The sequence below is a fragment of the Musca autumnalis genome, unplaced genomic scaffold (genome assembly GCF_047663935.1).
Source record: "Musca autumnalis isolate F117 unplaced genomic scaffold, ASM4766393v1 scaffold_4, whole genome shotgun sequence".
NCBI lineage: Eukaryota > Metazoa > Arthropoda > Insecta > Diptera > Muscidae > Musca > Musca autumnalis.
This window is the reverse complement of record NW_027411977.1, coordinates 102,720,244-102,739,871: the sequence shown is the minus strand read 5'-3', so window position 1 is coordinate 102,739,871 and position 19,628 is coordinate 102,720,244.

Genomic DNA, 19,628 nt, shown 5'->3' with positions numbered 1-19,628 from the left:
GTCTTTATTAACGTATGTTCAAAAAATACACAACATTGTAATGTCAATTCCTTTGAAAATCTACTCGTGGAGACAAAAAAACTACTCGTGGGGACTTACTGTCGTGATCATTTTCAATAGTTTGTTGTGTTTAAGAAAACTAATGAAAATGGCATTGGATGAAATAGCTTTGTTCGTTATATACGTATATCGTTATATCCGAATTGTTCTTTAGAAATCTTTGTTTTATTTCACTTTTACACAGGAATAAGTTAAAAACTTAAAAAATCTTTTAATTCCGCCGTTTTTATTTTTGCTTCAATAACAGAGAAAATTACCTATAGTGCGATGTTTGAATACGGCATTCATTATAAAGGATTTTCAGAGCATTAAAATAAGATTTGTCATATCTGTGAACACAATACATTGACAAACATTCATTCCGTTGCGGAATCTATAGGTATCGCTATTTTTATTATACCCTATACCACAATGTGGAAAAGGGTATTATAAGTTTGTTTTGGTAAAAATTCATGTAACACCGCGAAATATTCGTCGGAGACCCCCCATGTGGTATACCAATCTTCATATCTCGACGAGATAAAGCGATTTTGAGATGTGTGTCTGTCCGTCCGTCCGTCCGTCCGTCTGTCCATTATAAATTGTAAACACGCTCCAGGCCGCAATTATGGACCGATCGTCACGAAATTTTGTATGGAGGTCGGGTTCAGATCAGAATAGATCCCTATTCTTATTGGTGATGATCGAGAAATATTAAGCGGGTGAAATGGACCAAAAACAAAATTTTTATCCGATTTTGTAGCGACTCTGTATGTCGCAATTATAGTCCGATCGCCTCGAAATTTTAAATAATGTAAGATTATATGACAAAGAAGAAGCTTGCAATTTGAGATGGTGATCGGATGATGTTTAGAGGGTTAAATGGACCACAACTTTTGTGTGAAAATTGTGAAAATTTTTAATATACCGGTAATATCTTTATTCCTGGACCACACATTCCCTCCACATAAATAATATTTGGAAGGACAACTCTTGCCCTTTCAATTAATGCCAATTACGTTGATTTATGTGGTCAGATAACAGAGTTACAGCCTAATATATCGAGTGTTTTGCTTGTAATGTAATCAAAAGCATACTAGAGGTCGCAATTATAAATCAATAGTGACGAAATTTTGCACGAGGTAGGGGTTTAGGTCGAAGAAGATGCCTACAATTTTTGTTGATGATCTGATATTATTTAGCGGGTGCAATGGACCATTACTTTTGTATGCTAAATAAAAACATTTTATTTTTGGTCCATATTTGAATCCCTGGAGGCCGTATACCGGCAAAGTCGCCTATATATGAAAAATTAACTACCGATCTTTCCTCTGATGAAAATTGCAATAATATGTGTGCTTGGTAACGGACCTACTACCTAAGATATAATGAGTTTTGTGAAGAGAACCACATCTTCCTCCCATGCTACAAATTTTCTCTATCATGACAGACAAATTCCCAGTTCTTACAAATTGCGTGGCACCCTATCATATTACCTGCCCAATTGTCCAAAATTTAAAGATATAGCAGAAATTGCTAAACTACGCCAATTTTCCAATTTAAGAATATTTCTTAAAATGTACTGTATATAATTGTTCCACAAACATCCCAGTAGGGACAAGGGCGCCTTCTCTCATATCAATGAGGGCACCCCGATTAATATCAGCTCAATATGTAGACAGCGGAATTTTATGCAACACCTATTTTTGTAAAATTTGCATATTTCTGGCTTCTAATTAAATTCCAATCAAAATATATCACATAAGCAAAAATATGCGAAATGTATAAATTATGCATATGCAAATATTATTTTTGCATATGGAAAATTTCTGTATTTCATATATTTTCGTATGCTACATATATTTCAATCATATCTTCTAAAATGTTTATGTGTACATTTTTCTGTTCGATATTCACTTCAGACAAGTCAATAAAATAGGGAAATCTGTAACCAGAGCCACGATCTTCAAAATGTCGAAAATGGGTAGCTTTCGTTGTATGGGAGCTATATGAAAGCCTAGACCTATACCGACAAATTTCAGATGGAAAGTTTAATACCCCCAATGAAGACTTAGTACCAAATTTTAGCCAATTCAGATTGATATTGAGACCATAACCTTCAGAGTACAGAAAATCCGTAGGTTCTGGTTATGGGAGCTATGTATATGAAGACGTGGACATATACCGACAAATTTCAGGTGGATAGTTTTTTTACCTCCAAAAAATTAGGTCCAGACTAAGTGTCCGTTCTAAAATTACTTATTGGTGCCACCATAGTACAATTGTTTGCACACCCGCCTTGCACGCTGAAGGTCGGGAGTTCGATACCCGGCTAGCAAACATCAAATTTCCAACGATGGCAAACTACCCCTCAGTAAAGTTGGCGACATTTTCTGAGTATTTCAACCATGTACTCAACTACAGGTGGTGTTTTAAGACATGTATTTCGGACTCGGTGATAAACAGTAGGCCCCATACTATTGCTGTAATATGAATCGTGGTACACGCGGTGTCCCTTCTGTGATGTTTGTGGAAAAATTATTATATTGTTATTTAAACTTACCCCCATTATTATAAGTCTTCTTTTGTTATAGTTTGGATTTACCGAACAGATTTATCGCTTTCCAGTTAACATAAAGTTAAAAATGATGATTGAATTTCAAGGAGGATGCCAAGAAGCTCCTCCTTGAAATTCAATCATCATTTTTAGCTTTCAATGTAAAAATTATATTTTTAATGCCTCTAAATTGGTTTATTTTGCGTTTTCAAATCCATCAGATAGTAAAAGAACACATATAATAATGGCCCTTAAAGTGATAAGGTTGCAGACTCCAAAAATTTATTTCTTACAATGAGCTTATTTGTCCAAAAGAAACTTTGATTTGCTGAAAGCTAACTCGCAGGGTAGTGGTATAGGGTATCGTATTGTCGGTCCTGTCCGACTATAGCCTTTGCTTACTTGTTTTTTTATACATTTGAAAAACTTTACAGGCTTTGAATTAGTTGTACCATGGCACAATGGTCTCAAATCCAAATTTTCTGGCCAAAACTATTTCAACGTCCATTTTGTATTGAAATTAATTATTATTTAAAATGAATGTGTACAAACATCAATTCTTACGTTTTATCGACCAAAATGACCAAAAACTGCCAAAATTTGTTGAACTGGGTGGTCCTGTTGTGTGGGGTCTAAACCAAAATATTGACCTATGTTAATAATTGTTGGTACGAAGGATTCATATCGTCCAAGAGGTCGAAATAACAAATTTCAGCCGACCGATTCGTGCAAAGTGTCGCTAAAATCCACAAAATATCTTAAATCGGACGGTACTTTTATGTGGGGGCTATGACAAAAAATGGACCTATTTTCAAAACAAATATACATACTTGTTTTATACACTCTGAAACCCTTAAATATGAATTTTAAGGAAAATCGGTTGATAGATGTGTTTTACCGTTCTATTTCAATTGGATACTACGCACACTTTATTTTAACTGTTGCAAATTTGAGCAAGATTTGACTTCTAGTTTATTAGTACAGACCCCCTGCTAGCTTCCAAATTCGATTTGGTGGTGGACACATTTGGAAATTTTTTTTAAAGTTTAAATATATATAAAAAATAGTTGTAAAAAATAATTTTCAATATATATAAAAACATAGATTTTATTACGCTAATTTTACAAATTTCTTCGTTCATTTTGTAAATATTATGAAAGTACTCACTAACATCTTCCCGATTCATAATAACTATGGTCCCACTTCTATATATTTATGCAGCGACACAATACAACAAAAATTGTATATTTAACAGCACAAATTCGGTTTTATTATATATATAAAAATGGTGTAAAAAATGTATAGTAATTCATAAAATGAGAACGGCTAGGCCGATTTCTGTAAAATTTTTTGTCAGTTATTCGTATTTTCGAGGAGAAGGTCTTTACGGAAGAAAATTTTGGAAAATCTCTCTGGAAAAGTCGGAAAATTGGAAAAATCGAAAATTGAGTTTTTGTATGAAATTTTATTCCTTAATAGCGAGACGAAGTTCGCCGGGTCCGCTAGTTTTTACATAAAATAGTGTCAATTTTGGTACTGCGCCAATTAACGGAAACTAACGGTATTTACAAAAACTGATTATTTTCAGTTGACTTGATGTCTTTTTTATTATTCAGCGCAAAAACCAATTAAAATTTTGATACTTCAAAAAAATAGTTTTGGCCATAGTTTGCATGGCTAATAGAAAGTAGGTATGTAATGTTTTTGATCACATTTTGTTTAAAGCCAAAAATAAAATATTACACACTTACGATAAATGTTGAAAAAAAATATCGTCTGCTCCGTCGGAAAAGGTCGTAAGTCCCTTTTCATAAATTTTTCAGGAGGAAGAAAAACATTCCAGCGCTTTCTGTATTAAAGATTTTATTATGGTGATAAAGGCAGTATTCTTCGTTTATTTATTCTGCTTCAATACCTGTACTTTGTTTCATAAAATCTTGTCGCGTTTGGGAGATAATTGGATGTCTTAGGACTTACGACCTTTTCCTTGTACAGTTTTGTATTTTTGTATGGACTTACGACCTTTTCCTACAATTTACGGATTTTTTAAAATAAAATATTTATACTTACTTATAAGTTTGTTTTGTCCAATATTTGTGTAACATCGCGAAGTATTCGTCGTGGACCCCCTCCCTCCTCTTACCATTTTCTCATATCTTGACGAGAAAAGCGATTTAGCTATGTGTGTTCGTCCGTCCATTAACAATTGTAATAAAACTCCAGGCCTCAATTATGGACCGATCGTCACGAAATTTTGTGGAGAGGTCGGATTTCTACCAGAAGAGACCCATTAGATGTTGGTGATGGTCGTATGGGGTGAAATGGACCAAAACCAACATTTTTAACCCGATTTTGAAGCTGTCCTGTAGGTTGCAATAATAGTCCAATCGGAGCGAAATTGAAAGAATGATTTGAGTTTAAGACATAGAAGAAACTAACAATTTAACATGGTGATCAGATAATAATTAGCGGGTTTAATGGACCAACACTTTGGATGAAAATTGGTAATTTTTTAAATATTTGGCCTGTAGTGGGATTCTGTAACTCATTTTTGCTGTTACCGACAAAAATCGGTAAAATTAAAACGCAAAATTATGACTAAAAACATAAAGAAAAGTTGTCATCACTGTTTGTGTCGGTAGAGGCTAGCGACTACTTTTTATTCATCGTTAACTTACCGAAAAATTTCGTTAATTATCGAAATTATAAGCATTTTAATTTTACCGACAATTATCGATAACAGCAAAAATGAGTTACAGAATCCCACTACTGGTATCCAATTTTCACTCACGTAAGTTATATTTAAACAAGTAAATAAAGTATCAGTCGGCTTTACCGACAGAGATATACCCTCAGCCTGTGTGAATTGAAACGTCCATCTATTGACAATATCGAATCTTCGGGATAACGGATTTTGTGGCCCCTTTTGGAATTTGCCGACAAATAATATATTCGGTTTAAAGCTCAAAAGTGTTGCCGAGGATGTACTTGGATCTTATTATGGGAGTCATTCCTTTTGGTAGATATTGTGCCCACCAGTCATTTCAGATGGTCTGAAAGCATGCACTTGCCCACGAAAAACATAATATCGAGCGTTTTTACAGCTTTCGACCGATATGGACCATCTTCGAACTTAAATTAAGTTCGGACAAAATATTACGATGACAAAATTTTGGAGCCAATCTGCAGATCCGTTCGAGAGTTAACGTGCGCTCCAACTGCTACAATTGGTGCCATAGGGTTTTTTTTTACAATTCCTGGCTATTTTCTCAGGAAGTATGGACGGACGGATATTGCTAAATCGAATCCAAATTGTCTGAAACGGATTTCGTCCAAACATAAATGGGTTTTAAACCCATTTTTTCGATGAGGCACATTTTGCCAGTATGAAAGTGTATATACATACCCTCGTTAGCATAAATGCTCCGATGATGCCAATTATATTGATGAACATGGTCAGACAATACAGTTTTAGCCTAATATATACGGTGTCCCACCTTTTTAATTGTTTGTTGTGTATCCATAATCACGCTAGAGGACGAATTTAAAAGATAATAATAATTGTGGATGATGATCGGATAGTATTTGGGGATGAAAATCAACAAATGGTTTTAAAATTGGCAAAAATTTATTTTTCGTGCATATTTTAATTTATGCAGGACCAATTTCGGTAAAATAGCTTATAATGTAGAGAAAAAACTGTTGACCTTACTCGTGATGCAAATTACAATAAAGTAGCGGTTAAATAGCGAAACTGCCAAATACATAAGTGGATGAGAACTGCAATGCAGTTGTTTGGTGATTAACTCTTCCACTGATCCTACAAGTTCAGCTCAAACAAATGATCTCAATTTGGCGTGTATTTAAAACCACATAGATATATAAGATATCAACAAAAAAAAAACAATAAAAAATTGAGAATTTTTCTCAAGTTTTGCTATATGCGTTGTATTTGGACACATACAGCATCCCAATTAGTATCAATGAAAAGCCAGAAGTCCATCTTTTATAATGAGTGCGTTTATAGAGGAAAATAGATTTGAAATGTAAATTTTCGTTGCAATATGGAAATTATCACATTTTTGTTCAAAATTTTGGTCCACAGGCTCCGCCAAATATCATCCGATAATCATCCAAAGGTGTAGGCTAGTTCTTTGCATGGTACTCCAACCATGGATGACGTTAAACATTATATCTGAACTACATTAGCTCTAGTATGCTTTTAAAGTATAAATTTTCCTGTGGACTTACGACCTTTTCGTACTCAAATGTGTACGTTTTGTGGACTTACGACCTTTTCCGACAAGGGCAAACCATATAGAAAAACGTGACATGCTACCATTTTTTTGTATCATACGACGTGTTTTGTCTTGTAATATCATTCTGTAACAAAAACGCGATTTCCAAAAAAAGTGGACTTACTACCTTTTCCGACGGAGCAGACGATATGTATATTGAAGCAGCTCACTTTTCTAGAAATTATTGGAAGCTTAACTTGATGAAAAAAATATTAAGCGGACAAAGAAGCTACAAGTAAGGGGCCGTAAGAAAGTAATGTTTAAAAATAAACTTTTTCGCCCAGTATAAATGGCGCCCAGCATTGGGCCACGAGCAGTAACAAAAAGTCAGAAGACAAGCTCCTAAGATTAAATTTGTTATTTAGAATTTCAGATCAGACTGGGATCTACCGATAACCAAAGCAACTAGTCCATTGAGTAAATTCTTTAAACATTCCAGACCATAAAGATTCACAAATAACTTAAATTCTTAATGGAATATCCCAATTATCCCGGGGAGTAGAACTCGTAGGTCGTCTCAAGAACATTTTCGTAGGACAATTTTTCAAAAATGGATTGTCTCGGCAAGAGTGCATCGATCAAATTAAATGTTCGAATGATGATAAAGGGCCATTCTATAGCACTATGAAAAACTGATTTTTTCTGATTTTTTTCTCGTTGGATCCCGTGTAGATCGGTGCAAGAAATTTCGAAAAATACGATGGATGTGCTTCAAAAGACGGTCAAAAGATGGATCATGGAACTATTCGTATGAGCCTGAAAATACCAGTAATTGCCAGAAGATAACAGCATTCCAAAACCATGTTTTGGAAATGTCTCCATCGGAGTAGAATAAGTGATTCAATAATTGACTTGAGCGCATGAAAAAGTGTATAAGTCATGGTGCAGACTACTAAACAAAACAATAAAAGTGTTTTTGATGATAAATAATCGCGTTTTTATTATTAGGCCAGCAACTTTTCTAGTTTTCCTGGTATGTCCATAATATTTTGTGAAAAATGTTGTTGCTCACTTTGAAACCTAAAGGCCAACTTTTATACAATTTGAACCGAAATCGTGAGCTAAAATTTAAAAATACAGAAAATGTGGACGTATCGTTGTAAGGAGGCTATTCCAAAACGTTCACCTATGTCCACAATTTGTTGTGGTGAAACTTCTTAACCACTGAGACAAATTTCATCCAAATTGAACAGAAATCGTTGAAGAAGACATTTCTTGACCACTGAAGACCAAACTATCTGAAATCGGTCGGTACCCTAAGAGCCATGCTATATACACTGTTTTTTATACCCTCAGCCTTTAGGCTAAGGAGGGAATATACACTTTGATACGACCAATAATGTTCCTCATATTTGGACGAAATTCGTTTCAGACAATTTGTCTGTCCGTCATATGTCTGGATGACTGGTGCGAACCATAACTCTCGAACGGATCAACCGATTCGAACCTAATTAAACTTAGTTTAAGTTCGAAAATGGGCCATATCGGTCCACTCCTTCGGCGAAATTATGAGCACTATAACTCAAATTTCTACCATACATAGATGAGGTTAGATTAGATAGATTCTATCGGTCCACTCTTTCGGGTACCACTAACACAACATTTAGGAAAAGTTCCGATTAGGACCTGCTTTCGAATCCCTTAAATTTTTATTGTAGCAACTTTTATTTGCTGCCCCCATTACGGCGGTACAAGTTTTATCAGGGGTAAGTCCACACTTCATGAGAAAATAGCTCGAAAGCTGTAAAAACCCCTATGGCCCCCTGTGTACTGGCGAGCGTACGATAACTCTCGAACGGATCAGCCGATTCGGTCCAAAGTTTAGACATCATAATTTTTTATACGAACATAGTTTAAGTTCGAAGATGGGTACTATCGGTGCCAAAAGTTAAAAAAAAAATCACCAACATGGTACGCGCTATATCTATTGAACGGAACAACCGCCTCGGTCCAAATTTTGGATCACCTAATATTTTGTCCAAATGTAGTTTAACTTCACAAATTGTCCATAACGGTTTCCTCCTTATGGTACCTCCTCCAATAAGTTCAACATTCTTGTGTAAATGCAGTTTAGGATTTACAAATTTGGAAAATTATACCCATGCTAGTCCTTGTGGTCCTGTTTACAGCGATGTTATGTTTTTTGTGGGCAAGTCTATGCTTCCTGACATAGGTCTTCAAAATAGTGGTTTACAACTGTAATTGCATCGTCATTTGAGGTAAAACGCTTGCCAGCAAGGAATTTTTTTTAGATTTGGGAAGAAGTAAAAGTCGCTGGGAGCTAAATCAGGAGAATAAGGTGGGTGGTCAAGCAACTCGTACTTTAATTCGTTGATTTTAGGCATTGTTAAAACACTCTTGTGCGCTGGTGCGTTGTATTTATGAAAAATTATTTTTTTTTTGTGTTGTAAGCCAGGACGTTCTTCTCGAATTTGTACATTTAATTGATCCAAAAGTTTGCAATAGTACTCTGAATTTATTGTTTACCCTTTTGCAGATAGTCAATCAATAAAATACCTTTGAAGTCCTAAAAAACCGTTGCCACAACCTTACAAGCCGATTGAATTGTTTTTGCCTTCTTTGGGGCACTTCCTCCAGCTTCAGTCCATTGTTTGGATTGTTATTTTGTCTCTGGACTATAGTGGTGGATCCATGTCTCATCAACAGTTATGAAACGACGCTTAAACCATTTTATTTCGCTTAAAACGATCCAAACAAGCTTGAGAAACGTTCATTCTTATGCGTTTTTGATCGACTGTTAACAAATGCGGCACCCATCTTGCAGAAAGCTTTTTCATCTGTAGTTCTTCATGCAAAATTAAGTCGACTTGATCATTTGAGATACCCATGATATTAGCAATTTTACGCACTTTTATTCGTCGATCATTTAATACCATATCATGCACTTTGGCTATAATTTCTGTTGTTGTTGTTGTTTTTGGACGTCCACTATGTGGTTCATGTTCAATGCTTTTCGACCACGTTTAAATTCAGCAACCCAAGTTTTTACTGTTGCATATGAAGGAGCACTTTCACCTAACACATTCACCATATCATTATGAATTTCTTGTCCCGATAAACCTTTTTTATGTAAATATTTAATGACAGCACGCATTTCTAATTTTTCCATTGTAAAAAAATTGCGGATGCGTCTTGTTTGAACACCTGTTTCTGTATGAAGGAGTTGACAGATCGAAACGAAATTTAGCATGTGTTCATAAAAGAGATAGAAGTTTCCAAAACACTTAACTTTTTTCAGTTTATACCGCGCTTTTTGTGTTAGGCTAAGAAGTTTCCGAACTGCCCTCGTAATGCTTTATATGCCAAAAAGAGCTAAAACAAGGAATTGCACAGTAGAATTCGGATATAGCAAAAATCGGTTATAGGAAACTACGTTTATAAAGAACAAAATTTTGTGTTTCCGAAGAATTTTTCTATTTTTACAATACATGGTGAATATTTCTTTAAAGAAATATATTTTTAGTTCAAATCGGATGCTTTTTATACCCTACACCACTATGTTGAAAGGGTATTATAAGTTTGTTTTGGTAAAAATGCATGTAACACCGCAAAATATTCGTCGGAGACCCCCAATGTGGTATACCAATCTTCATATCTCGGCGAGATAAAACGATTTTGAGATGTGTGTCCGTCGGTCTGTCCATCATAAATTGTAATCAAACTCCACGCCGCAATTATAGACCGATCGTCACAAAATTTGGTATGGGGGTCGGTTTCACATCAGAATAGATCGCTATTTTAATTGGTGATGATAGTGAAATATTTAGCGGGTGAAATGGACCAAAAACATAATTTTTATCCGATTTTGTAGCGGCTCTGTAGTCGCAATAATAGTCCGATTAACGCGAAATTTTAAATAAGTTAAGAGTATATGACAAAGAAGAAGCTTGCAATTTGAGATGGCGATCAGATTATATTTAGAGGGTTAAATGGACCACAACTTTTGTGTGAAAATTGCGAAAAATTTTACTATACAGCTTATATCTTTGTTCCTGAAACACACATTTCTTTCTCATGAGTCATATTTGGAAGATGATTTCTTGACCTTTCCATTTATGTCAATTATGTTGATGTACGTGATTAGATAACAGACTTAGAGCCTAATATATCCAGTTTTTTGCTTGTAGTGTAGTTTTTTGGTTGTAGTGTTCTGGAGGGCATATACCGGCAAAGTAGCCTACATATGGAAAAATAACTACTGACCTTTCCCCCTGATGCAAATTGCAATAACGTGTCTGCTGGATAATGGGCCTACTGACTAATATATAATGAGTTTTGTGTAGATAACCACTATTTCCTCCCATGATACAAATTGTCTCTATCATGACAAAGACATTTTCAGTTCAATTGTCCAATGCGCACGATAACTCTCGAACTCATCTACCGATTCGAACCAAATTTTATACTTCGTAATACTTTGCCCAAACTTAGTTTAAGTTCGAATATAGGCTATATACATATGTAAGTCCACAACCCCCCACAAAAGTTCAAAATTGTTTTCGAAAAATTGTGTGAATGATAAATGGCGAAGTGAGCAATCGATTTGGTCCACACTTTCCATATATTAGTATTATTCCTTCCAGATATAGATCGGGTAAGACTATATCTGTCCACACATTCGAGTACCTCCCACACAGAATTTGGAAAAGTGAAATTTAAAAGTCCTCTCGAACAGTTTTGAATTTCTTTTCAGCAGATTGTTCTTGCGGCCACCTCTACGATGGTACAATTGCAATGGCAAGTCCATAGTTCCTGAGATTATGACCGAAAATGGCAAATCCGCAAGATAGCTCTCAAGGGGATTTTCTGATTGGTCCTAACTTTGCACATCGTCTTATTTCAAACAGTCATGTATCAGGTTGGAATATTGACTATATCGGTCCCCCACTTCGAGTATTCCCACACAAAATTTGGGAAAAGTGCAGTTTGAGGACTCGTATCGTATCTATTTTAATTTTTAAGAAGGTTCTTTTCATGGTCCCTATTGCAACGGTACAATTTTCCGGGGTAAGTCCGTACTTCCTGAGATAATGGTCCAAAAGTTCCAAAACCCCCTGCCGGCTCCAACTAAAGTTACAAATCCGCAAAAATCAGAAGTTAGTTCTCTAGAACTGATTTGGTATAGCCCCACATTACGATACCTACAGGTTCCGCGCATTTTGAAGAAAACTCGTTATAGAAAATCAATATATTTTTATACGGCGTAATTATTGTGTTTGTTTCTGTTTTTGGTCAGAGGCTGAGAGTATATCACCGTTAACGCAACTGATTTATACTATCTTCTTTAGTGTGTAATTAAATATGAATAATTTTAGGATTTATAAATTTGTTTGAATTATTTGAATTTCTATTCATTATTAGTTATTTCTACCGATATAAAATATATTTTTTATGTCACAATATATACCCACAATGAACTATCAAGTATATTGGAGTGCATAATTTTTGGACGATAGATCTTCAATAAACTCACAATTTTCCCAAATATTAATTATCAGAGATATAGCGAATTGCATTGTTTATATTAGGCCGGGGCGATTTGTATGGAAGGCAAAAAACCTTAATAGGTCCTTCGCGTTTCTGAAAATGTCAAAAAAAACGTGGATAAAAACCTAAAGTCAAAATCGGGAGGCTCGATTTTCACCGTAGACCTATGGTCTAGTGGACTTTTTAGCTCAGTTGAATCCCAGGAATCAGAAACGCGAAGGATCCAATAAGGTTTTCAAATCGCCTCGGCCTAATATATATTTAGGAACCTGATATTCAAAGACAATTTGAAGATGTAGCAGGAGAGGCTAATCAATGTGAATTTTCGAATATTTTGTAGAAATGTATAATTTATATAATTGTTCCACAAACATCCAAGCAGGGACAAGGGAGGCTTCTCTCATATCAATGGATTCATATTAAGTTATTGATATGTGACCTAATTTTTATCGCCGAGTCTGAAAGGCGTGTTCAAAATTGCCACTGGTAGTAAAGTTTTTCATGGCTGAAATACTATGGAAATATCGGCAACATTACTAAGGGGCATTTTGCCACCGTTTTAAATTTGATGTGGCCAGGCATGGGAATCAAATCCGGACATTCAGCGTCCAAGGCGGTTGCACATAACAATGGTCGGCCCGTCCGACTAAAGCCTTTTCTTACTCGTTTTTTTTTTGTAAAATTTTAAACTTGAGTCATAGTTACTGGTAAACTACAATAGTTAGCGTATTATAATAGTGCAAACCTTGGCTTCATGTCAATTTTCCAATGTTAGAATGATATATAATTTTTGCACGAACATTTCCACAAAGGAATTTTGATTTGTTGAAAAATAATTCCCAAGGGTAGTGGTGTAGGGTATCACATGGTCGGCCCCGTCCGACTATAGCCTTTGCTTACTTGTTTGTGTTTAATATTTTTTCTCCAAATCAAAAATTAAAAAAAACAAGTAAGAAAAGTCTATAGTCGGACGTAGCCGACCATGGGATACCCTATACCACTATCCCTGGACAATCGCTCTCCAGGGAACTTCTTTTCAATGATTGTGAAAATTTAATTATCAAATATCAGAGATGTAATTTATAATACTTATGACCAAAACAAAAAAGTTATTTAGCATGACAAAGACATTTTTGTAGCAGGAAAGGAAAATTTAGTTCACACAAACTAAAATGTATTGAAACCCACTTATGTAGTACTACTACTTCCTTTGTTTAACCGCTACGTTATTGAAATTTTTACCAATTTCACACAAAAGTTTCAGTCTATTTAACCCGCTAAGTATTATCTGATCTTCACGTTGGTTTGTACGCTTCTGTTATTATTTTGACCTACAGAGCCGCTACAAAATTGGTTAAAATTTTGTTTTTGGTCCATTTCATCCCCTGAACATTTCACGATTATCACCAAAAACTAATCATTTCTATTCTGGCCCGAACCCAACCTCCTTAAAAAATTCATTACAATCGGCCTTAAGCTTGTTTACAATTTTTAATGGACGGGCATACATCGCTAAATCGCTTTATCTCGTCGAGATATGAATTTTGGCATACCAAATAAGGGGTCTAGGACGAACTTTTGGAGAGACAATATGTAGCATGGGATAAAAATGTGGTTCTCTACACAGAACCCATTGTATATTAGGCAGTAGGCCGTTATCTGGCAAACACTTTATTGCAATTTACATCAGAGGAAAGGCCAGTATTTTTTCCATATGTAGGCTACTTTGCGAAATATATATGTCCTTAAGAAATTAAAATATTGACCAAAAATAAAATGTTTATATTTTTCATTCAAAAGTAATGGTCCATTTCACTCGCTTAAGAATTTCAGATCATCATTCAAAATTGTAGGCATCTTTTTCGATCTATACTCTTACCCGGTGCAAAATTTCGTGACTATTGATGTATAATTGCGACTTCTAGCGAGTTTATTATTACACTACAAACAAATAACGAAATATATTAGGCTGTAACTCTGTTATCTGATCATGCACACCAACATAATTGGCATCAATTGAAAGGTCAAGCGTTCCACTTTCAAGTATATCTCACTTGTCCGGAATGTCACTTCCAGGAATTAAGATATAAGCGGTATATTAAAAATTTTCACAATTTTCACACAAAAGTTTTGGTCCATTTAACCCTCTAAATATTATCCGATCGCAATCTCAAATTGCAAGCTTCTCCTTTGTGATATACTCTTACCTTATTTAAAATTACGCGTTTATCGAACTATTATTGAGACCTACAGAGCCGCTAGAAAATTGGATAAATATTATGTTTTTGGTCCATTTCACCCGCTAAATATTTCACGATCATCACCAATAAGAATAGGGATCTATTCTGATCTGAACCCGACCTCCATACAAAATTTCGTGACGATCGGTCCATAATTGCGGCCTGGAGCGTGTTTACAATTTATAATGGACAGACGGACGGACGGACGGACGGACAGACACACATCTCAAAATCGCTTTATTTCGTCGAGATATGAAGATTGGTATACCACATTGGGGGTCTCCGACGAATATTTCGCGGTGTTACATGAATTTTTACCAAAACAAACTTATAATACCCTTTTCCACATTGTGGTATAGGGTATAAAAATACTTTTTTTCTGCAAAGAGGGCACCTTTAAAAAAGTAATATAACTCAAAAAATCGCACCTTGGTAATTATGTAGTTGATTCAGAACCCTTTTCTGAAGATATTCCCGGTATCAGAATTTCAGACAAAGTTGGACAATTTGTAAAAGTCAATAATATAAAACTATATTTTTGTAAAAAAAGGGATGCATTACCGACTATTGCGATATCTCTGCTATTTGACCACCTACGACAACCTACTTTACATCGTTGTAAATGTGATATTTTCTACTTTCCTTGCCAGGTATTGCATTCGATATACCTCTTACAGAAGAGAGATATTCGCTTTGAAATAAAACGTTGGCCTTTTCTCCAAATAATTTTTTTTTTCACATTCCGACCCCTGAATAATATCCGACGATTACCAAAATTAATAGGTTTTTTCCTCTGTGGGACTCCCATTAGCACCCAAAATTTCGTGACGATCCAAACAAAATTGCTACGTCTAGTGTGATTACAAAAAAATGGAAAAATGGGATGTATTTCCGACTATTGCGATATCTCCGTTATTTGACCAACCTACTTTGCATCATTGTAAATATGGGATTTTCTACTTCCATAGTGAGACATTGTTTTTGGAAGGTCCCCAATCAAAGCTGTGATATTAGGGAACAGGTTGGAACAAAGTTCCATTTCCAGGATGATGCCCGACAGTGTACTCTTTCAGCCCATATGTACTTTTGTTCATGCCCTGTTTCGTCCGTTTAACACATGTTTTAATATTTTGTTTTTTTTTTCCATACCACTTCTCATATAAATTATAGCTTTTTCACGCAAATATAATTTATTTGTAAGCGTTATATGAGTTTTATGAAACCCCAAGTAGTATTTGTTTTTAATTCTGGAATAAATATAAATTTATGGAAAAAAAATGTTTTGAAAAAAATTTAAAAATTTTTTTGCCAAAAAAATTGTATTTTATGGTTTGTTTATTGGTGTTTGACCTTTTTAAATAGTTAAAACATGTGAACAACTCAAAAGCACTCATATTTTGATGCAAAATATGAAAAAACAAATCTTTAATTTTGACCTTGAATTCCTCTGCAACTACTAGACCGAATTCGAATGTTTTTCATGCATCGGAAAGCTGATCATTTTATTTGTCAAAAAAAAAAAAAAAAAAAAAAAACATTAAAATATCTCTATCCATTCAAAAGTTTCAGAGTTTTAACCAGGAAAAAATTCTAAACCATTGTGGGACGTTAACTTTTTTCGAACAACTAATGTTTTTAATTTTTTTAATTAAAGAAGAAGTGGTCAAGCGCCAAATGAATGAAGAAAAAGTCAAAACCAAGTATTAACAAGTAAGCAAAGGCTAAGGACGGGCCGACCATGTGATACCCTACACCACAGGCAGTAGGAATTAGCTATGTGCAACCGCCTTGCACGCTGAATGTCCGGGTTCGATTCCCATCAAATTGTCAACGGTGGCAAAATACCCCTTCGTAATGTTGGCGATATTTCCTGAGTATTTCAGCCATGAAAACGTCTCTACAGGAAGCAACATAGGACACGCCGTTCGGACTCGGCGATAAAAACTAGGTCCCATATCAATAACTTAATATGAATTCATTGATTTAAGAGAAGCCTCCCTTATCTTTACTGGGATGCTTGTGGAAAAATATATAAATTATACATTTCTAAAAAAATATTCGAAAATTGGAAAATTCACATTGATTAGCCCCTGCTGCTACATCTTCAAATTGTCTTTGAATATCAGGTTCCTTTTTTGCAATACACCTAAAATAAATAAATATATATAATATGCAATTTGGTATATTTTATAATTGGGAAACTTGCGAGTTTATTGAAGATCTATTGTCCAAAACTGTGCACTTGTACCTCACATATGCTTTGAAAATAGTTCATTGTGGGCATATATTGTGATATCTAAAATATATTTTATACCGGTAGAAATAACTAACAATGAATTTCAAATGAAATTCAAAAATTTTGCATGCAAACAAATTTATAAGTCCCAAAATAATTCATATTCAATTACACAGCACAGAAGATAGTATAAGTCAGCTGCGCTAACGGTGATATACCCTCAGCCTCTGCCGTATAAAAATATATTTATTTTGTAACACGAGTTTGCTTCAAAATACGTGGAATCTGTAGGTATCGTAATATGGGGCTATACCAAATCAATTTCAGTAAGCTAACTTCTGAGTTTTGGAAAAGTTTGAGAATTATTTTTTCGATTTATAATTTTAGTTGGAGCCGGCAGGGGTTTTTTGAACTTCTGGACTATTATCTCAGGAAGTATGACTTACCCCGGAAAAGGGAACAGAATAGGGACCGTGAAAAGAACCTTCTTCAAAAAAATCAAATAGATCCTATACGGGTCCTCAAACTCCACTTTTCCCAAATTTTGTGTGGGAGGTACTCGAAGGACGGACCGATATAGTCCATATTCCAACCTGACACACGACTGGATGAAATAATACGATGTGTAAAGTTTCGAACAATCAGAAAATTCCCTTGAGAGTTATCTTGCGGATTTGCAGTGCAAGTACAATCTGCTGAAAAAATTCAAAACAATTCGAGACGACTCTTAAATTTCCCTTTTCCGAATTTTTTGTGGGAGGTACCCTAAGGTGTGGACCGATATAGTCTTATCCGATCTATATCTGGAAGGAATATGGAAAGTTTGGAGCAAAATGATTGCTCACTTCGCCAGTTATCGTTCACACAATTTTTTGAAAACAATTTTGAACTTTTTTGGTGGAGGTGTGGGCAGACATAGCCTACATTCGAACTTAAACAAAGTGTGGGCAAGATATTACGATGTATAAAATTTGGTTCTAATCGGTAGATCAGTTCGAGAGTTATCGTGTGCACCAGCCAGCTAGACATTAAGAGAGACAGATGAACGGACAGGGCTAAATAGACTCCAAATTGTCTGAAACGACTGTGCCTTTCAGGAAAAAAGATATAAGCTGTATACTAAAAATTTTCACAACTTTCACACAAAAGTTCTGGTTCATTTAACCCTCTCAATATTATCAGATCGGCATCTCAAATTGCAAGCTACTTCTTTGTCATATTTAAAATTTCGGATAGTTTGGATAAAAATTATGTTTTTGGTCCATTTCAACCGCCAAATATTTCACGATCATCTCCAACAAAAATAGGGATCTATTCTGGTCTGAATCCGACCTCCATGCAAAATTTTGATTACAATTTATAATGGACAGACGGACGGACGGACACACATCTCAAAATCGCTTTATCTCGTCGAGATATGAAGATTGGTTCGTCTCCAACGAATATTTCGCGATGTTACATGAATTTTTACCAAAACAAACTTATAATAACCTTTCCACATAGTGGTATAGGGTATAAAAACTATTTTTCTAACACCGTCCTTTGATGTATTATCCTCACCATTAACATTCTATTCATTATTGACTTTGACTCTCATCACCATTGTGATGGTTGTGTCGTAATTATTATGGCCTTTGTTTGGTAACAGTTGACAAAACAAAGTCTTTAAGCATTTCATACTTTGTGCTTACCTTCCAGCGGCACGTTCCAATGTTAGTTAAAGAAGACAAAAGCGTTTAGAAATACTTACGCTTATTTAATTCCATTCTATCTTTGTATAAATATTTTCTTTTGTATTCCCTTTTCTACAATTTAGTACAACAGTCATTACGTTTACGTTATTTTAACCTTAATTGGCGTAAGAATATTTCACACATCTCTAACTACACACTTGTTTGTTCGAAACCCACACGCACACATAACATGAGACACAAAATACAAACTTTATTCTTTTCTCAAGAATTACAACAAAATGTCCTTGATTCTGGTTATAACTTCATATAACCCTTCCTACCATCATAAAACATCATTTCATTTATTTGATGGTCTCTCTTCCAACATTGGCTGGTAGTGTGCTGCTTCTTTATTTTTGTGCCAGCCACTTAGCTGTATTACTATGCCTTCTTTTTGTTGTTGTTGCCTTCTTATTCTTCTCAATAGATGTAACCTGTACAAATTTACAAATGCCATGTTATGCATGGACGCCTAAAATTTCTTATAGCTTTGCAAATTTCTAGATTTGTAGTATTTATACAAACAAATTTTTACCCACACCTCCCCATCCCACCAAATGTGCTGCTGTTTTTATGTGACGTAGTTGATGGTTATTGTGTGGCACCCCTTAGACAAATAGGTGTCACCGAACAACACGAAACTTTGTTCTCCTTGGGAATGTTGAATTATTTTCTTGAAATGAGAGGTTAATGGCTGGCAGACTTAAATGGTTGTAACATAGACCGACGACTATAGTGGCTGGTATACCATTAACTGCTGATTAAAACATTAACACATTTTTTGCGTTTTGGTTTGCAATTAAGTGGTAATGCTTAAAATGAAGGAGTTTAGTGCCACAAATGTAACATCGCCAACCAATGTCACAACAATGATGGAATCTCTCAAATAAAACGCTTGCCGTTTAATTTTGCCGCAAGCGTTTTATTTGAGAGATTCCATCATGAGAAAGAATATATTTATTGAGGCTAAGCGACAAATTATTTTCTAGTTTTAAGTGTATTTCTAAATAAAACACT